The 22,523-nt window shown below is 46.4% G+C and overlaps 1 protein-coding gene across 1 annotated transcript in view; it reads left to right on the top strand.

Moving 5' to 3' along the window:
* Positions 1-22,523, top strand: part of LOC124619548 — a 347,023-nt gene that overhangs the window by 221,884 nt on the left and 102,616 nt on the right. The gene's annotated exons all lie outside the window — the stretch shown is intronic.

The raw sequence follows: 22,523 nt of genomic DNA, 5'->3' as shown, positions 1-22,523 counted from the left end.
ATCACTCTTACTTCGAAAGACTTCTCTCCATTGAGAATGACATGCTGCGTTCTGTTATCCAGGAACTCTTCAATCCAATCACACAATTGGTCCGATAGTCCATATGCTCTTACTTTGTTCAATAAACGACTGTGGGAAACTGTATCGAACGCCTTATGGAAGGCAAGAAACACTACCTGGGAACCCGTGTCTATGGTCCTCTGAAGCTCGTGGACGAATAGCGCGAGCTGGGTTTCACGCGATCGTCTTTTTCGAAACCCATGCTGATTCCTACTGAGTAGATTTCTAGTCTCCTACGGTACACCGCTGCAAGAAGGGGGACAAGTCCTTCGCGTACTCTGTGTGAAATCGAACTGGTATCCCATCAGGTCCAGCGGCCTTTCCTCTTTTGAGCGATTTTAATTGTTTCCCTATCCCTCTGTCGTCTATTTCGGTATCTACCATCTTGTCATCTGTGCGACAATCTTGAGAAGGAACTACAGAGCAGTCTTCCTCTATGAAACAGCTTTGGAAAAAAATTTAGTATTTCGGCCTTTAGTCTGTCATCCCCTGTTTCAGTACCATTTTGGTCAAAGAGTGTCTGGACATTTTTTTTTTTTTTTGATCCACCTACCGCTTTGACATAAGACCAAAATTTCTTAGGATTTTCTGCCAAGTCAGTACATAGAACTTTACTTTCGAATTCATTGAACGCCTCTCGTATAGCCCTCCTCACACTACATTTCGCTTCGCGTAATTTTTGTTTGTCTGCAAGGCTTTGGCTATGTTCATGTTTGCCGTGATGTTCCCTTTGTTTCCGCAGCAGTTTTCTAACTCAGTTGTTGTAACACGGTGGCTCTTTTCCATCTCTTGCGGTCTTGCTTGGCGCATACTCATCCAACACATATTGTACGATGGTTTTGAAGTTTGTCTACTGATCCTCAGCACTATTTGTACTTGAGGTAAAACTTTTGTGTTGAGCCGTCATGTACTCTTAAATCTGCTTTCTGTCTCTTTTGCTAAACGGAAAAATCTTCCTACCTTTTATCATATTTGTAATTACTGCTGAAATCATCGATGCAGTAACCGCTTTATGATCGCTGATTCACTGTTCTGCGTTAACTGTTTCTAATAGTTCGGGTCTCTTTGTCGCCAGAAGGTCTAATATGTTATCGCCAGGAGTCGGTTCTCTGTTTAATTGCACAAGGTAGTTTTCAGATAAAGCACTTAAAAAAATTTAACTGGATCCTTTGTCCCTGCCACACGTTATGAACGTTTGAGTCTCCCATTCTATATCCGGCATAATAAAATCTCCACCCAGAACTATAACATGGTGGGGAAATCTACTCGAAATATTTTCCAAACTATCCTTCAGGTGCTTAGCCACAACAGCTGCTGAGCCAGGGGGCCTATAGAGACATCCAATTACCATGTCTGAGCCTGCTTTAACCGTGACCTTCACCCAAATTATTTCATATTTCGGATCTCCGTCAATATCCTTGGATACTATTGCCTCCCCCTTCACTGTCCAGCCTGTCTCTGCCGCATACATTCCAATCTGAGTTTAGAATTTCATTACTGTTTACACCTGGATCGACCCAACTTTCTGTCTCGAGTACTATGTGCGCATTGTGACCATTTAGTAATGAGAGCAGTTCTGGGACCTTTCTATAGACGCTCCTGCAGTATACTATTAGCACATTAATATTGTTATTCCTGTGTTGCATTTTGCCTACTCCTACCTTGCCGCGTCTCAGGAGGCGTTTTGTCGGGCGTGGGGAGGGAATTCTCCAACCTAAAAATCCAACATGTGCACTCCACACGTACTCCGCTACCCTTGTAGCCTCTTCCTGCGTGTAGTGCACGCCTGACCTATTCAGGGGGACCCTACATTTCTCCACCCGATAGCGGAGGTCGAGATATTTGCACCCCAGATCTCCGCAGAATCGTCTGAGCCTCTGGTTTAAGCCATCCACTCAGCTCCAAACCAGAGGACCGCAGTCGGTACTGGGAACGATACTATAAATAGTTAGTTCAGATTCCACCCCGCGAGCGAGGCTGTCTGCCTTCACCAACTCCGCCAACCGCCTGTATGAACTGAGGATGACCTCTGAACCCAGACGGCAGGAGTCATTGGTGCCGACATGAGCAACAATTTGCAGTCGGGTGCACCCAGTTCTCTCTATCGCCGCCGTCAGGGCCTCCTCCACATTTCAGATGAGACCCCCTGGCAAGCAAACAGAGTGAACATTGGCCTTCTTCCCCGACCTTTCCTCTATTTCCCTAAGGGGCTCCATCACCCACCTAACATTGGAGCTCCCAGTCACTAATAAACCCCACCCCCCGTGTGCCTGCTCGGAATGGCTGAAGGAGCGGCCACATGTCCACTCACAGGCAGAGCAGGCGATGCCACACGGCCAGCCTCCACATTGACCCTCCGCCCCGTGCGCCGTGAACGCCGCTTTACCTGCCACTCCCCTTGGGGAGACGGTGGCCCAACCGCTCCCAGTCTCGACAGCAGGGACAGTGGGTGAAGCATGTAACACCTGGGGTGTACCATGCGACGCACCCGACTCCCCACTGCCGCTACACTCCGAGGCAGCAGCCTGAAGGCGGCTGACCGCGGCCATCAACACGTTCAGCTGTTCGAGAACAGTGGCCAGCTCCTCTATGGTCAGTGATACATCACAGTTGCCTCGTTGCGGTTTTGAATAGGGCCAATTTGCCTTGCATGGCGTCTTTAAACGTGGTAGCATGCAACAGTTAAAAAACTTTGCCGTTTCTGAAATGGTTCCACCATTGCACCGAAATCCAAGACCATGCCGTTTTGTACGTCAGAGAAATCTTTCTCTCTCTGCATTACGGGAACGACTGCAATGTTTACCGTGACCCCCGACTCCCCTCCCGCCCCCCTCCCCTCCCCGAACACGCTATACACACACATTACATTTAATGGTGCCACCTACACACTGTGAGTGGTTTTTGCGCCTCGACATTGAACATTGGCGATGAACCGAGTATTATTTCTGTTACGTTCCTTAACTTTTAATGCCATAGATGACTGCTGGTAAGCCTCTGCATGTAATCAAAGTTTTCGTGTTATCTGAATGATGCCAGCTATATCTCTGCTTAGTCCTACATTACAACGTAAACACTCCAGAATCATTTGAATGAATCTGAACCGTGGTAATTTACTTTATTTACTAGCGATTCGTCGAGAACATTAACACATTTAATCACACTACGTCAGCGTGGAAGTAATTGCCAGGAAGTAACTGATGGAAAATGAAATTACTTTTAACAAATGTGAATTTTATTCGTAAAAGCTTTTTCAGAAACGGATCTAAAATTATAAGCAGAAAAGCACCCTCGAAATATGATGTTACAATTTTATTTAGAGGCAGAAACAACAATATTAACAGTAGAAGCCTTCGGGCTGAGAAGCTTGCCAGCTCCCTTTCAACACGGCCGTAATCATGACCGCTCACAACAACCTCTGAAAGAGTACACTGGTGAAAATCTGCAACACACCAAATTGCTTTAAACAAAAATATTTTAACAATTCACACAACACGTAAACTATGCACACCGTAAGAGAGATGAAAATCGTACAACACTCAAATTGTTTGCCACCGAAAGTGCATTTTTTTAAGGACTCTTACAGTGGAAGGGTGGCAATCTTATAACCTAAAATGACTATTTAAATAAAACCCATAAAATGCAGACTTACATAAAATGTGCAACATGCTCTACATTACACATATACCACCTCGCAAGATGACAGGCAAGATTAAAACATATTTCGTGAATTCGGCCTTTAAGCAATAAATTCGTTAACACCGAATCTGACAAATATGACAGAGGCAGCTATTAACGTACGGCAGACCGACAGACAGACAGACAGACAGACAGACACTAACTGCCTAACAAATGCGGACGAGAGACAAACGAGAAAGCTGGGGCAAGCGACTGGCCAAGAAAACAAGTAGAATTTAACAAGTAACTGAAACAACATATCGCAAATCACTTAACTTCAAATAACTGCGATTTCGGGGAAAGACCTGGCGCAGCACGCAAAAAACGCTCTCCCGTACCGTCCGCTGCCAGCCGCTTCAACGGACGCAGGAAGGCGCGCCCATCTCTGTCTCACGTCGCAGCTCGCCCCGGCCAGACCGATGTCGTGGGTTGGCTCCTGTTGCTCTCGTGACGGCCGCGAAGCCACTACGCCTCGCTAGACGGCGCGGCCACTGGACCCACGTGGCGACCTCACATGCGCCGACGCTCCAGGCGGACAAGTCATCTTGTGTCCCAGTGCGCGACCGACCAACCGATCAATCCAACCACCAATGCCCATTGCCTGAGCAACCTCGAGCAGACTGGCGGCCAAACACATACTAGCACTCCGGACGACCGACAGACACTAACCGCCTCACCAATGCGGACGAGAGACTGACCCAGACTAACTTGGCTGACCAACTGACCAGACTCGCCCAGACTGACCAACTCAGACTGACAGACTGCCCAGGCTGACCAACTGCCTCCGACTGATTGACCCCCTGACGAGCTCATAGCATCCCTTAAATGCACGTGAACAAGCAACCTTTCCCCTTTCACACCAGAGGGAGACACCAAAGCTGCGAATGCCACAGCGGCGCCACCGCCAGAAACGGAAGGCGACTGCTTTACACTACGGGCTACGGCGCGCTCTTAAAAACAGCAAATTTTACCACGGCTCAGAGTCCTTTGTAAGCTATCTATTATGTGGCTGAATTACATTTCATTTGAGTCACTCCAAAAAATTTCACACCATCAATCGCACCATAATTGGTCGTTCCTTCTTGAATCGCACCGGACGTATACTCCTGCATGTTTTATGGTTATCAGTGATTCCCATGATTGCTGCGTAATACTGATACCAATATTGTAACTTTCTGGCAGTTCACGCTCAATATGTTGTAATTTTTTCTTCATCTTTGGGTCCCCAGCTTCTACGTGAGCCCTGAAACAATTTTAAATTTCCATCGCAAACAGACGGTGCCCATAACAATGGCTTCAGCCTTCCTAAACGCCGTTTTTAGTCATATTGTGTGGGACTTTCGTACCTAGCGTTGACCCTCTGTCAATCGTCCCACATTTCGCTATAATTCTGTGGCGAGTATGTATATGGCGTATTCGTAAGAGCGTGCACAAATTTAACAGTAGATAATGGACGCTACATTGAACAATTAGACGCAGGAAACCTGGGGTCGGAGAAGCCAGCTTAAGGAGATAACAGGAGTAAATAACAGAATAGAATAAAATCAAATCACTGTCTAGTTTTTCATTTACATTAGTTACAATTAACAGCAGATACCGTCATTGACACGATGAACGTACCATTTGTATTGTATCTTATCAAATGTGGTGAAACTGACGGTCATCAACCTCAATGCAAGCATGACATCGGCGAACAAGATTCTGACGCATCCTGAGAGATATCCATGGTGTCTTTCGGATCACATCACAGGCAGCTACAATTCTGGCAACTAATTCCATCTCCGTAACTGCTGGAGTCTTGTAAACAAGTGACTTTAGGTATCCCCTCAGGAAATAATGAACAGCATTCACGTAAGGTGACTTCGTAGGCCTTGGAATAGGACCTCCCAGTCCAATCCAGTGATCAGGAAATACAGCACTGAGATGGTCGTGGACATCCACACTGAAGTGAGACAGTGCACCATCATATTGTACCCACATCCTCTCAGGAACAGCCTAAGGTACGTTCTCCAAGAACTCAGGTAAAACTCTTTACACGAACATCAAGTAGAGGTGGCCGTTCAGACGGCTAAGTACTGGTAGAGGATATGACTCAATGAGATTGTCGCCTACAATGCCGACCCAGCTATTCAGAGCAGAACGTGATTGATGGTGTGACTCTACTACAGCGTAAGGGTTTTCATCGTCCCATTTGTGGCTATTCCTGCTGTTCGAAATACCATCACGGTCAAACGAGACCTCGTCAGTAAACAGTACGATTTGTAGGAAATCTGGTCGATCAACCCATTGTTGGAGTAACCACTGACACAGTTCGACCCTTGGTACAAAGTCAGACACAAGCATTTCATGGACTCGTTATCGGTTGTTCGTTGAGTACTCGTACATATAAATAAACAGGACAGCACATGTAAATTTGCACGTATGTCACTTGTAAATAAGCTGCAAACAGTAATGCTAGACAAAGCGGTAGAGAAGTTTACATCCATATCTCCTTAAGATGGCTTCTCCGACTCTAGGTTCCTACCTCAAATTGTTCAGTGGACAATTGTCTACGTCCTGTTACATTTTTGCAATCTGTTACTTAAACAGTCAACATATATATATATATATATATATATATATATATATATATATATATATATACTCCTGGAAATTGAAATAAGAACACCGTGAATTCATTGTCCCAGGAAGGGGAAACTTTATTGACACATTCCTGGGGTCAGATACATCACATGATCACACTGACAGAACCACAGGCACATAGACACAGGCAACAGAGCATGCACAATGTCGGCACTAGTACAGTGTATATCCACCTTTCGCAGCAATGCAGGCTGCTATTCTCCCATGGAGACGATCGTAGAGATGCTGGATGTAGCCCTGTGGAACGGCTTGCCATGCCATTTCCACCTGACGCCTCAGTTGGACCAGCGTTCGTGCTGGACGTGCAGATCGCGTGAGACGACGCTTCATCCAGTCCCAAACATGCTCAATGGGGGACAGATCCGGAGATCTTGCTGGCCAGGGTAGTTGACTTACACCTTCTAGAGCACGTTGGGTGGCACGGGATACATGCGGATGTGCATTGTCCTGTTGGAACAGCAAGTTCCCTTGCCGGTCTAGGAATGGTAGAACGATGGGTTCGATGACGGTTTGGATGTACCGTGCACTATTCAGTGTCCCCTCGACGATCACCAGTGGTGTACGGCCAGTGTAGGAGATCGCTCCCCACACCATGATGCCGGGTGTTGGCCCTGTGTGCCTCGGTCGTATGCAGTCCTGATTGTGGCGCTCACCTGCACGGCGCCAAACACGCATACGACCATCATTGGCACCAAGGCAGAAGCGACTCTAATCGCTGAAGACGACACGTCTCCATTCGTCCCTCCATTCACACCTGTCGCGACACCACTGGAGGCGGGCTGCACGATGTTGGGGCGTGAGCGGAAGACGGCCTAACGGTGTGCGGGACCGTAGCCCAGCTTCATGGAGACGGTTGCGAATGGTCCTCGCCGACACCCCAGGAGCAACAGTGTCCCTCATTTGCTGGGAAGTGGCGGTGCGGTCCCCTACGGCACTGCGTAGGATCCTACGGTCTTGGCGTGCATCTGTGCGTCGCTGCGGTCCGGTCGCAGGTCGACGGGCACGTGCACCTTCCGCCGACCACTGGCGACAACATCGATGTACTGTGGAGACCTCACGCCCCACGTTTTGAGCAATTCGGCGGTACGTCCACCCGGCCTCCCGCATGCCCACTATACGCCCTCGCTCAAAGTCCGTCAACTGCACATACGGTTCACGTCCACGCTGTCGCGGCATGCTACCAGTGTTAAAGACTGCGATGGAGCTCCGTATGCCACGGCAAACTGGCTGACACTGACGGCGGCGGTGCACAAATGCTGCGCAGCTAGCGCCATTCGACGGCCAACACCGCGGTTCCTGGTGTGTCCGCTGTGCCGTGCGTGTGATCATTGCTTGTACAGCCCTCTCGCAGTGTCCGGAGCAAGTATGGTTGGTCTGACACACCGGTGTCAATGTGTCCTTTTTTCCATTTCCAGGAGTATATATATATATATATATATATATATATATATATATATATATAGTGGCATCCGGAAACTTTTATTTCGATTTCAACGTTATTCAGACAATTCTCACCGCCAGTTGATTCAAATGATTAAAAGCTAAGAGACTTGATGATTTTTTGTTAAAGTAATGCAGATTTGCATTTACAGGCAAGAGTGAGGATTTATCATCAGTTCTGTATCAAAGAAAACAATTGTGAAACGTAAATCGTGAAGCAATACCTACGAATTTATCGAGAAACATTCTCATTAGGCATACTGTTTGTAGAAACACTACGCAAATAAGGAGAATGTTTGGACATTAGAAAAGTCATGTCATATGCAACACTATAATACTCAATCGTTTCTACCTCTACGTTTCTCTCCAGGTCAGACAAACGATTCGTCTTAAATGATTTAAAACTAGCAGTTGCCGTATGAATAAACGGTGTGTTGGTGACAGCCCTTGCTAATTAGATATAAGGCTTTCAAAGCATGCGTGTTTTCGTGAGGGTGTGCGTACCGTAGCCTGTCTGTATGGTTGTACAGGTATGCATGTGTGTGTGTGTGTGTGTGTGTGTGTGTGTGTGTGGAAGTGAACGAGTTCGCTAGACTATACGACAAATAAAATGGCAGCTTGTGAGATCGAAGAAAAATCAGAGGAGGCGTGAAGAGGAATGCAAAAATTCACTCAAGTAGAGAGCTACAGAATGGAATGGAATACTTTCAGGAGCTGACCGCAGTTACTACTCTAGAACGATTATGTACTGCATTCGTCAGCTCTTTCACTCGTTTTGTTATCCTGCGATGTGCTACTGCGTACTGCAGCTTCTGACTGTTTGTGAAACGGATATCTTTCACGTAAAGTTGGTCCAGTTTGCGTAGATGCCAAATATGTGCGTTACGTGTTCGATTGGAGGCATATAAGGCACTCCGTACGGGAGGCGCTAGTTCCGTTGTGAAGACAGAGAATTTGCGGAGCTCTTAGACAAAACTTAACCTGGCATCGACATGCAAATTGTATTCTTTGAAATGGAAATCGCGGAATACGAATGCACCGCTAGCGCTTTCACGGGAAGGAGCTTTGCCTGGAATCCATTAGCGACCCAAGCACGTTCCGCATGGAATAGCACTTTGTCAGGGCGCTATTACTATAAACAAAGTGCGCTCGATGGCGAGCAACTCATATGGAAGCCGCGGTGGCACATCACCAGTTTATTGTTGAAGAACGCTGGTGGAGTGAGGTATCAAACTGAGAGCTCCTCCGGCCGGCGAGATTAAACACGGAAGGGAAAATCCAGTATGAGATACAATCGCTGTTGTACCAGGGACGGAAATGAAGTTGTGTTGCCGGCCACTGGTTGTGGAATAACAAGTTGGCTGGTGTGGGACTCGACGCTGCAGAAGGGTACAGCTTAAAAAGTCGCTCCGGTATTATTTTTAGTTGGTTCGACCAGGTTTTACATCTACATCTACACTCGGCAAGCCACTTTGCGGTATGTGCCACAGGGTACTTTGTGAACCATTGTCAATTACCGCTATTCCTCTTGCAATCGCAGTATGGTTCGCGGGAAGAATGATTGCTGTTAACTCTCCGTGAGGCTCGAATCCGTCCAGTTTGACCTTGATGGCCTTTCCGCGAGATATACGTAGGACGAAGCAAGATATCTGCTGAATCCTCTAAGAACGTACGTTATCAAAACTTTAACAGTAGACCATACAGTGATGCAGAGCCGTCTCTTGCAGCGCCTGCCATTAGAGATGTCTGAGCTTCCCCGTGACACTTCCGCGCTTAGTGAGTGAACCTGTATCGAGACGTGCTGCCCTTCTTTGCAACTTCTCCATTTCCTCTGTCAGTCCCGTCTGGTAGGATCTCACACTGACGAAAAATATTCAAGTTCTGGTCAAATGACAGTTTTGTAAGATACTTCCTTTGTCGGTGAACCGCATTTACTTAGGATTCTTCCCATGAATCTCAGTTTGGCATCTGCATCATCCACGATTAATTTTATGTTGTCGTTATACCAGGTAGTTACATTTAGACTTTCCCTATTTAACACGTCATAACACGGAATCTAACTACCGTACAAGTACCAAACTCGGTAACGTTAATGTCAAGGATATGGGGAAGAGAAATAATGCAGAATTAATTCAGTTAATACACTTGTAATGTGCTGCAATGGTACATCATTCCATTACATACAGGTACCATTGCTGCCACAAAAGGGGCTCAAAATGGCGCCCACCAGTGTCCAGAAGAGCCTGAAAGCGTAGGATTGCACTCTGCACAGCGGAAGGAAGCATGTCCATAGGTATGCTGGCTACCTCTCTTGATATGCTGCGTTTCAGATCAGCACGTGTGTGAATGTTCCCCTTGCAAACCCTGGCCTTCAGGTAGTCCTCAACCAGAAAACACAGGGAGTGAGATCAGATGATCGTGCCGTCGAAGCACTTGGAAAATATCGGCTGATAGTGAGTTTCGGAGAAGCAGATGAAACTTCACGAGCTATGTGCGATGGGTCCCCATCTTGCATGAAAACTGTTGAGTCAGTGCGTCTCTCTCCTGTAAGGCCGGGATAATATGTTGGGGAGGCATATCGCAGTAACGCTGGCCACCCACACTGCACGTCTTTGCTGCTTGAGCGCCAACCTGTTAAAAAAGAATTGGCCATGATGAACATTGCTGTCAAGCTAGACCATACGGTGATACGTTCAACATACAGAGGAACTTCATGCACAGTGACTGGAGGTGAAGATCCCTACTTTCTGCAATTCTGTGTGTTCACCTCACTCGTCAGAGAAACATGAGCTTCGTCTGTCCAAAATGGTCCAGGGTCAGATCTCGTCAACTTCAGTCCTTGCGAGAAAGTGGAGAGGGAAGTCAACACGTCGTTGTGTGTCCTGTGGTGCAAGCTGCTGTACGATATGGATCTTGTACGAATGCAATTTCAGAATGATTCGAAGCACCTTCCGTACAATGGACCACGGGGTGTTTAACTGTCGGGACACAGCACGTGCACTCACTGACTATCAGGAATTTCGTCAACCGTCTGTGGTGCAACCGGTCGTTGGCCTCTTCACGGAGCGACGCCCAGTTTTTCAGTTGATTCGAACTTCTTCATCATGCTCCGCACAGCATGTGGAGAAGAGGACCTTTCCGTTATCCTTTCATCCGGCGATATCTTCGAAGTGCAGTTGCACCATGACTTTTTTTTTGAGATAGAGATTCACCAATAGTGACCAATAGTCCAAGCTCATGTTGACATGTCAACTGCGATTGGTCAGGCGTGCGCGACTACGAATCACGAAAACTGATCACGGCACCTGGCGTCCATAATTGGAACTGGACGGTGATGCTGTGACACATGGAAACCCTGCACCCCATACTCTGGACATTAATGCTACCAACTCTGCTACTCGTCTGGTAATTAGTTTATGTATTATAACGTGTTAAATAGTGAAAGTTTAATTACAACCACCCGGTACTTCAAATTCCTTTGTAGGCATAGTTTTAGCGATTTTTCTGCCATCATGTAATCAGACATAAAAGGACGCTCTACCTATGTGTACGCGACGCACTACATTTGTTTACATTGCGGTTCCATTACCAGTCCATGCACCAATCGTCGATCTGCTACAGGTCTTGCTGCATTTCGTTACAATTTTCTAGAGGTACAACTTTCCTGCATACAGCAGCATCATCCGCTGACGGCATGGCAGGGTCCCGGTTTCGATTCGCGGCCGGGTTGAGGATTCTCTCTGCACGGTGTCTGGGTGTTTGTGTTGTCCTCGTCTTTTCATCATATCCTCATCATTGGCGACAGTGGGTAGATTGGACTGTGCAAAAAATTGGACTGTGAAAAAATTGGGACTTTGTATGGGCGCTGAGAACCGCACAGTTGAGAGCCCCACAAACCATAAACCATCATCATCATCATCATCATCGTCCGCAGAAGGTCTCATGGGACTTGCGTCGTTATTTACTCGGGCACTTATACAGGGTAAACATTAATAAAATCGACGAGGCACAGGGACAGAAGATGGGAAATGGAGTGAAAATGATCTTATGAACGTGTGCATGGAAGTGTATCGTTGTCACGGTAGGTGGTGCTGACGAAGGAAAGTTCCTCTGGCCATGTGTAGGGTGTTCCTCGCGTGGTTCAGGCCGTGTGATGGACACAGCATACGGTAAACAGCAGAACGATCCGATATTCATGTCGAGAACAAGCCGATATGGAATTTGTGTGCGACCAAGCAAACGGAACCGGTCGACAAGCTGAACCTCGTCCTCCAGATCCGGTGTACGCACAGTCCGCCGCTTCCCTCCGCACTCGTCTCTCTGGAAGGACCCACGTTCACACAAACGCCCGAAAAGGGCTTGAAGTGTCATGCGACATGGATGGTGCTGCGACGGAACGGTCTGCCTGCTATAACTATCCTTTGAACAATCTGTTGACCTACCTGGATAGATTTCAGATTGTTCGTCATTTCACTCTGCAAAGATAGCTACCGGTTTAGCCGACAAAAGCAGCGTTGACCAAAATTCGACTGAATACCCACCACGCAAAGGCCACAAAACTCCACGCCATGAGCGGTAAAGCTGGAAGTTAGTTGAGTGTTCTGGATTCTTGCATTACCCGTTCCAAAAAAAATGTCTAAAATTTCCTTTTAGTTGGTTCATTGTCTCTAACCGATCTATCAAGTACTTATTTAATATCCCGACGCTAATTATGCAATGTTACTAACTGTCCTGTAAAAAGTTCACACCCACAAGCAGCCAGAAAATATTTAGCCAAACCCGATATTTTGAAAGTCCTAAACAACAACTGACTCACGACTATTTGCGAGTTAACACAGTCAGCCGTTCACTAGTCTTCTTGCACAGAAGTGCTCGCCTTTATTGTCTCGTAATGTGCACGAAACACGCCCCGCGCAGTTTACCTACGAGTTGAAATGTTCACACGCGAAATCTCCTGAAGTAAATCACACACAAAGGTCAAACTTCTTCAAAATACTCAACAATGTAGTCTATTTTCATCAACTACACGAGAACCGATCAAAGGCGCGGATTTCTTCATTTTAGTACAATTTTGATCGACACGATTTAACATTGTGTTTACCATAAGACGGCTCCTGAGGAACTAAATAGATCCGTAGATCTGAGGTACAAAGCTCTACTCAAACGCGCGAGAAATTCTGAATTCAAATTGGCTAGTACGTTAAACAGCCAATCAGATCATCTCGAGCACTTCTGTACTCGCGACAAGTCTCATGTCAGCGAATCAGATTACCACATGTAATTTTGACTAGAAATCTCGTAATTCGGAAACTAAATAAAATTTAATGAAAATCAAAATATCATTTCTTTCCCTAAAATAAACTACTAATAAATTTCAGTCTCTCCAAGACGCCCACGCAACCAAATGATAATGAAATAACATTTTCCGCTGTACTATTAATTACGTCAGAAATTTGTGGCAATGAAACTAAAGAAAATTCCAGGAAATTAGATTATATCACCATATCTCTTGGTTATAGTTTCAATTGATATTGCAGATGAATACATTATAGTCCCTAACACAGTTTCACAATGCCAGCCCAGTTATTATGTGTTTTAGGTAAAAAATTATATTTCCGGAAGTATTTAAGATATTGATTTGAAATTTTAGCAGTATGGTTCTGTTATCCATAGAATTTTGTACACCAAGTGAGAAAAAGATCGGTTAGTATGTAACAGTACTTTTTCTGGTTTATAGAGAGTATGTGTAAGGATTGCATGCAGCAGCAGTCAAGTTCACGGCTCGTCCGACTCAGTAGCCAGCGTCGGCTGTGCGAGCGTGAGAACCAACGTCTCCTCTCCCGCCGGCTCCACGGCAGGCTACGTTTTCAGTGCAAGGTGATAACTCGTAACAATTTCCTACGGTACACGGTCCGTGAGCTTTCTTGTTTCGCTATTGCCGTGCTGCCAGTCGACCGTTGAAATCTGCTTGGCCGTACAGAAACGCCATCTCGGCTTGTTCCCGAGATTAATACCGGGCCATTCTGCTGCATATACACTCCTGGAAATTGAAATAAGAACACCGTGAATTCATTGTCCCAGGAAGGGGAAACTTTATTGACACATTCCTGGGGTCAGATACATCACATGATCACACTGACAGAACCACAGGCACATAGACACAGGCAACAGAGCATGCACAATGTCGGCACTAGACAGTGTATATCCACCTTTCGCAGCAATGCAGGCTGCTATTCTCCCATGGAGACGATCGTAGAGATGCTGGATGTAGTCCTGTGGAACGGCTTGCCATGCCATTTCCACCTGGCGCCTCAGTTGGACCAGCCTTCGTGCTGGACGTGCAGACCGCGTGAGACGACGCTTCATCCAGTCCCAAACATGTTCAATGGGCGACAGATCCGGAGATCTTGCTGGCCAGGGTAGTAGACTTACACCTTCTAGAGCACGTTGGGTGGCACGGGATACATGCGGACGTGCATTGTCCTGTTGGAACAGCAAGTTCCCTTGCCGGTCTAGGAATGGTAGAACGATGGGTTCGATGACGGTTTGGATGTACCGTGCACTATTCAGTGTCCCCTCGACGATCACCAGTGGTGTACGGCCAGTGTAGGAGATCGCTCCCCACACCATGATGCCGGGTGTTGGCCCTGTGTGCCTCGGTCGTATGCAGTCCTGATTGTGGCGCTCACCTGCACGGCGCCAAACACGCATACGACCATCATTGGCACCAAGGCAGAAGCGACTCTCATCGCTGAAGACGACACGTCTCCATTCGTCCCTCCATTCACGCCTGTCGCGACACCACTGGAGGCGGGCTGCACGATGTTGGGGCGTGAGCGGAAGACGGCCTAACGGTGTGCGGGACCGTAGCCCAGCTTCATGGAGACGGTTGCGAATGGTCCTCGCCGATACCCCAGGAGCAACAGTGTCCCTAATTTGCTGGGAAGTGGCGGTGCGGTCCCCTACGGCACTGCGTAGGATCCTACGGTCTTGGCGTGCATCCGTGCGTCGCTGCGGTCGGGTCCCAGGTCGACGGGCACGTGCACCTTCCGCCGACCACTGGCGACAACATCGATGTACTGTGGAGACCTCACGCCCCACGTGTTGAGCAATTCGGCGGTACGTCCACCCGGCCTCCCGCATGCACACTATACGCCCTCGCTCAAAGTCCGTCAACTGCACATACGGTTCACGTCCATGCTGTCGCGGCATGCTACCAGTGTTAAAGACTGCGATGGAGCTCCGTATGCCACGGCAAACTGGCTGACACTGACGGCGGCAGTGCACAAATGCTGCGCAGCTAGCGCCATTCGACGGGCAACACCGCGGTTCCTGGTGTGTCCGCTGTGCCGTGCGTGTGGTCATTGCTTGTACAGCCCTCTCGCAGTGTCCGGAGCAAGTATGGTGGGTCTGACACACCGGTGTCAATGTGTTCTTTTTTCCATTTCCAGGAGTGTAGTAGGCTGCGTCAATCACACAGCAGCAACCCACAAGAAAAACACGGCAAGTGGTCAGCGCCATCTATCATGGCAACGAGGCATTTCTGAACACATTTTCATAGGAGCTTTCTTCCTCCATTTCTAGTCAGGAATCCGCCCTTACAGTTTAATGGTTTTATTAATGTTCATCCTGTGTATATTATGAAAGTTGATGGTCCCATTACGCGCATCTGGGGCACATCGGAAGCTACTTTTGCGTCTCAAGAATTCTCTTCGTTCAGAATGACATTCTGTTCATGATACTAAGTCAAGGAACAGGGCCAGTAACCAAGCACCTGAATGTACTGATCTCCGGATGTGGTGGACGAGTAGTGTGCTAGGGGTATCGGATGATCTTGTTTCCGGAACCCATGCTATTTCCTACAGAGAACATGAAGCTGACTTGTAGCAAACAATACTGTCCCTAAAGAAATTCAACTGTATTTCCAAAGGTTACAGAGAATATAAACTGGATCAAACAGTTTTTAAGTCAGTTTATTGATAACATTGAAGGTTACCAGCTCCAGAAGATAGCTTTGATGCAGTCATGGACTAGTAATAAGTATTACATCTACTTTTAGAAATGCCCTAATCGCGAAAATCTTGTCAGTATTGTATTAAATAGCCTGTCTGTTATAAACTACATGCCAATAATCAACAAGTGAAATCAAATTAAACAAAAAAAATTGGTCTAAGCACTATGGGACTTAACAGCTGAGGTCATCAGTCCCCTAAACTTAGATCTACTTAAACGTAACTAACCTAAGGACATCACACGCATCCATGCCCGAGGCAGGATTCGAACCTACTATCGTGGCAGCCGCGTGGTTCCGGACTGAAGCGCCTAGAACCGCACGGCTACCGCGAACGACCCTCAAATTAAACAGAAGCATTGTAATAGACATGTTACAAGATAACAATATTTTGATGTAGAAGCTATTAGAGACTGAAAGAAATTTTCATTTTAAAGACAGGTTAAACTGTCAAGTTGTTAAAGAAATTCGCGTATTACGTGGCAGAAAACCATCTTCTGGTTTTGACACAGGATGGTGCTGGCCGACAAAGAACGACTTCATTGTCTACATCCCATGCAACTAATTTAAAAAATGTATGGAATGTTACTCATCATAAAATTCTGTACCTGAAGAATTATCAGCCACCTCCAAATAGCTTTACTGTTTAATGGAGCCCTTAAGTGTGTACAAAAACAAAAACAGCGTAATTTTCCAGTGTGCATGCCTTCAGGTGTTCCTAAAATTGGACAATAGTTAGAAATACCGGCTAGGAGACATCATGCGTTCGTAGATAAGCTATCCTCAATGTGCCACATTCCTAAAAAATTTAATTTAACGCATTTACTTTACGGTATCGACATGTTTGCGTATTACATGAACTTTGTTTCCTCCGACTGTATTCAATCACTTTTACTTGTTATTTCATGATTTCTTCACCAGTCTTAATTTTTTAAACTTTAAATGTATTTTAATTTCCAATCAAGCCAATGATTGATATTTTATCCCTATTTATTCTTTGATTTCTAATTTGATTTTTACAGTCTGCTTATGCTGATGTACGACGTGTTAACATAAGAAGTAATTTAGTAGCGTATGATACGTTACAGCTGAGATAGAAATTCATTGACCTGTGTCAACAGCTTCAGATATCCATTGACAATATGTTACATGAATAGTACTCACACTGAGAATACTATCCTGAAAGAGAAGCTTCAAATTTACTGTGCCATTTGTTGATGATTTAATGACTGTTCTATGTGGTACAAGGTGCCAGTTATACACACTCAAGATAATTCCACACGGCGCGTTCCACTTTGCTCTGAGAGCCATGCATATGCAGTCGATAAGAAAGTTTCCACGTTTAAACCAGTACCTGGAGTAGCTCCATCTTTAACTGCACTCTTCTGCCTTGAATGAATTCGTGTGTCCTCCCTTCAGTAACGCCGGCCAGTGTGGCCGAGAGGTTCTAGACGCTACAGTCTGGAACCGCGCGACCGCTACGGTCGCAGGTTCGAATCCTGCCTCGGGCATGGGTGTGTGTGATGTCCTTAGGTTATTTAGGTTTAAGTAGTTCTAAGATATAGGGGACTGATGACCTCAGATGTTGTTAAGTTCCATAGTCCTCAGAGCCATTTGAATCATTTTCCCTTTAGTAACGTGATCATATTTTGAAAAGGCTGTTTATAATTTTTCTTTAACTTCAAATTTATTGATGTAAGTTCGTCTACATGTACATACATACTCCTCAAGCCACCTTACGGTGCGTAACTGTGGGTGTCTTGCATTACTGCTAATTATTTCCATTCCAGTTCCACTTGCAAAGAGAGAGATGGGTAAACGGCTATCTCTACGCTAGCATTCGAGAGCTGATTTTTTTTGCTTTTTCGTCTTGTCTCTGCAGTCTGTAACCTCACAACAGATAAATTATATTATAACCTCCCAACAGTAAAAAATAAATTATATAATTCACATTCAGTGTAACTGCCCAACACATAAATTCCATAACCTACCAATAATGCAATGTGACTAACCTCTCAATAAAATTGTGGTTCACTTATAACCATTCATTAATTAACTGTGAATTTAAACTGGTAAATTTTGGACGTCAGCAGCGCTGCATCATGGCCCTGAAAGATCATTCTGAATAAAAATGAAAATTCTTCTCAATAACGTCGCCGGATAACGCATATATATATATATATATATATATATATATATATATATATATCTGCTCCTATAAGAAATTTTTCTGGCACAGCCCTGTGCAATACTGGCCGATGGATTTGTCATGTATAAAAAGAAACAACAGATTTTTCTTTACCGTAATCAGGATGACCATGGATTGGAGAAATTAGTAAAATCTTTAAATTGAGTTGAATGACTGTCAAAAGTTAATTTTTGTAAGAAAGATTATTATTAAGAGATTTCTTTTTAAAAGCATTTACATGGGACTTGCTATAACAGTACTACATATGCGCAATGCTGCTTTTACCTTATACTTCAACGCTCGGGCTCCGCCATCGCTCACCACGACCGGCCCAGCCACGACTGCTAGCTACTAATTACTCCTGCTGCCACTCAGTTCCTACGGCTGGCAACACTGCTCTCTGGTCTGAGATTCTCTTATAGCTTACATATCGCAGGCAGCGCGTGAGCTCGAGTGCGCTAGCAACAAATTCCTTAATCATGGACCTCTTACAAGTCATTACGCAAGGTGTACTTAATGCCAACAAGAATATTCTGCAGTCTCTCGAAATGACAGTTCGCCAAAATTTCTCAGTAGAGTTACACGAAAAGAACGTCTTCTTCCCACCAGTAATTCCACCTGAGTGCACGTACTTTTCCCACAACGCTCGGGTACTGAAGGATCCTACCAGCGGTGCGCCTCGGAATTGCGTCTATATCTCCCTTTTATAGAACCTGGCGGCGATAGCAAACGCTCGCGCAGTGCTCAAGAATGAGGCTCCCACGTTTTCCGCACGCTGCCTTCTTCATAGACGAGCTACGCTTTCGTAGAATTCTCTCACCAAATCGACCTACCGCGCTCGTTCCATTTCATGACGCCTTTCAACGTTACACCTAGATATTTAATCGGCACGACTTTGAGAAGCAGGACACTACTAGTGTCCAATTCAAATATTTACCTCCAAATCGTTCAAATGGCTCTAAGCACTATGGGACGTAACATCTGAGGTCATCAGATCGTTTGGCTTAGAACTAAGTAAACATAACACACATCCATGCCCGAGGCAGGATTCGAACCTGCGGCCGTAGCAGCCGCTTGGTTTCGGACTGAAGCTCCTAGGACCGCTCGGTCACAACGGCCGGCATTTACTTCCTCGTGTGCATTAATTTATTAATTTTTTTTGCATATTCAGGGCGCGCTACCATTCCTCTGTGTGTGAGAGTACGTGTTTTACAAGAACGAACGCAATCTGGAAAACGCAGACTCGGCTATGTGCTCTACCGGTTATAGCAGGAAAATCAGACAGCCGGGCAAGCGCCAAGGAGGCGTGCCAGCCTTGCTCGGCTGACAAGGGGGCCGTGTGTACTTGCCACTTGCCCCCCCGCCCCCTCCCCCCTTCAGCCGATTTGATACACACTGATAGCGTGTGTAGTGTGTATAGGTCACGGCTAGGACTTCAGCGAATGTAAAACGGAAGGCGCAACTCTCAACCGTTTTCGAGAAAATCGATTTAGAAAGTTTTAGGGACGTGTGTATATGTATTTTTGTGTGGTCGCTAAGAGGCAAGCAGCCTGCAGCTCACGAGCTAAGCAGTACGGCTTAAGCGCCCGAGCAGAGCGGACTTGCGATGTGTTTCCGCCTAAAGCGTGGGCCTGCTCGCATTGTTTACATTTTTCGGCCGACACTAACGTAACGCCTAGCACGACAAGATCGCAGCGAATCAATACCGAACACTGAGACTCCTTTTTAGAAACAACTTTGTTAGACCAAAATAACTCGATGTCGAGCGCTTTTTAAACGAAGAGGCCAAGATCCAGGATGCCGACTTCGTCGGCGTCCACTTTTCGTTCGTAACTAACAAGGTCAAAGCGAAACTAACTAACAACGCAACGTGCGACAGCATTCTTTGAAACGTTAAACAAGGAATACGCTTCTGCTATGCAGACGTAAATATCGGCAACCTCGAGGTTGCTCATTCCGCACTGGAATTGCGGATTACACGCATATTTGCAGTACACTTCGAACTCCCGGCGACTGTAGTCGGGGCGGAGCTCCGACCCTATGGTACAGTAAATGACCACGTGGCAGAAAAGTGCACTCAGTTTAAGACGTATCCAATTCTCAAAGGCGTACGCCACGTTTGTTGAACTGCGAGGGCACGTAACATCGTACCTCCAAATAGGAGGCTGCCAGGCGATAGTTATTTATGAAGGCCAGCCTAAAACACGTTTCGGGTGCGGCAGGGCTGTTCACTTGCGCTCCGAGTGCGTGCAGTGTCTGATGACACAACTTCCACCCCAGGACGTGGCACCTCCACCAATTGCGACAATCCTCCCAGTAACTTACGCGGCGGCGCTCACGACGTCTCCGTCCGTCCAAACTCCACAGACAAACGTTGCTGTACCAGAACCGCCCACCGCAGACTGACAACCGGGCCGATCAGTCACACTGGCCGGTGCCAGAACACGGTCCAATGCTATCGACATCACCTGACACTGCAGGCACCGCTGACATCAGGATGGCAATCGGTGCAGTCATCGTACCAACGGAAGTCTCTGTGCGGGCGAGGCGTGAATCAGTGCCAACGTCCTACGCGGAAGGCCACACCTTAAGACAGCGTCCTCCGAAACGCCGATGACGACACCACAGAACCACGGTAGAGCACGGCAGCTCTCGCTCTCAGGAGGAACAAGAACTAATCCTGCAGGACGCCGTCCATGAGAAGGAAACCAATGCCGCTGACTCCGTGCCTGCAGAACGGTCGCCTGGGTGGACCGAGCCAGACCAAACGTCAAGACTGTGCCAGGTTCTACTGGGCTGACATTGTCCCCTTTTTTTCTAGGACGGTACGAACACAGTGTCTTCGCTGGCGATTTTAGTTGCGTCCTTCCATGCACCGAATCCTGCACTACGCGCCTTGTCCGAAAATGGCCATGATGAATCATGATCTTCAATTGTGCGACACGTGGGGAAAGATTCACGGCGACAGTTCTGGGCACACGCATCTTACCAGTCATTCGGTCAGCCGACTGGATCGACTATACGTCTCACGAAGTCTTACACAGTGAGTGGTGGCCGCCGAACGATAACATCTGACCTTATTTGGTTATGGCAGCTATATCTGCGCGATGCATGTCCACAGTCAAGAAGCCAAGCGTAGTAACGGCCGTAGTGGACTGCCGTCTGCAAGCTGCCGCAAAGTGGTCCAACTGTGAACTTCGTCACTGCTGATACCAGTCGCATTTGGAGTTGTGGCTCCTCTGCACCAAACTGGCAGTCCGCAGGACACTTACGCAGTTCGGCAATGACACGGCTGTGTGGCATCGGCAGACCCTGGACTTTTGCTATGCGACGCTCTGGAATCTCGACGCTCTACACCCACCACCAGACAGACAACGAGAATGACACGGAATCGAAGCTCATATATTTTCGTTGACGAAGCACCGCTTACAAGGTGCCGTAGTCCGCTGGCGACGACAAGACCGAACAGCATGCATCACATTGTGGTGGACATGTGGACATGCGCTGACACCGCCGTGGCAGAGGACAAAAAACTCCAGTAGCACACAATTTCTTGAAGAAAATTCCTTTTCACTGATACATTTTCTTTTATAATATTTTCATTTGCACACATTTGCTAATTATAATCATGTAATTATACGAAATAAATAAATATATAGATAAAAATAAAAAAGAAACAAATTATACACACGTGGAACATATCCCTTGGGAGAATTTTTGGGACTAGCTAGGGCAAGGCCTGAAGACGGATAGCCCATTTCCTTTTTTTAATGATAGAGTTAAAGTGGCGGTGCCAATAAACGATGGATTTTATTTTTGGAGATTAAACTTGGCTAGATGAGACGATGGGTCCATGAAAAAATAAAAGTAAGCGCTTGGTTTCATAAGATCGTGGGCTGTGAATCGAATCTCGCTTACGCCACTTCTTTCTCCGTTCCCACGTAATTCTAATAACTGGTTTATTATGATTGTGCAAATTATCGGTATCTAAGAAGTTATTTATTACTAACATAAACGCCACCTCGAAAATTCAGCTTATTCTCTAACATTTTGAAAGTACTTCCTGTGGGTACGCTTCAATCCCAACACGAACCCATTTTTCCGGTACAGGCACAGGTAAGGTACGACTCACCTTATGAATCCACTTTCCCGATAATCTGGCAATTAACTTTGATCGTCCAGGAACAGCTGTATGTGCTCAAACAGCTTTGGTTGGTGGAGGGAGAACAGGAACATTGGCCCTCGAGGCAGTTACGTGTCAAAAATAATTACATGTAAAAGTATTGATGTGACTGCTAGCGCGACAGCGAGAGAACGTGAACCTAACTGTGAAGCCGAATCGCTTGACAGTGAAGTTTCAGAAGTACGATTATAAACGGCAATAGTGTACGGTGAACATCTCCTCCTCGATGCACCTTTCTACTGCGTTCCAGAACGATTTGTTCTCGGGCGAACGCACATCGTCCATTTCTGTACGCATGTTCATAGCGCTTTTGCTCCTCCATT

This window comes from Schistocerca americana, chromosome 6 (assembly GCF_021461395.2).
Source record: "Schistocerca americana isolate TAMUIC-IGC-003095 chromosome 6, iqSchAmer2.1, whole genome shotgun sequence".
NCBI classification, from domain to species: domain Eukaryota; kingdom Metazoa; phylum Arthropoda; class Insecta; order Orthoptera; family Acrididae; genus Schistocerca; species Schistocerca americana.
Note: the sequence above shows the minus strand (reverse complement) of the source record. Positions and strands in the feature narration are given on the sequence as shown.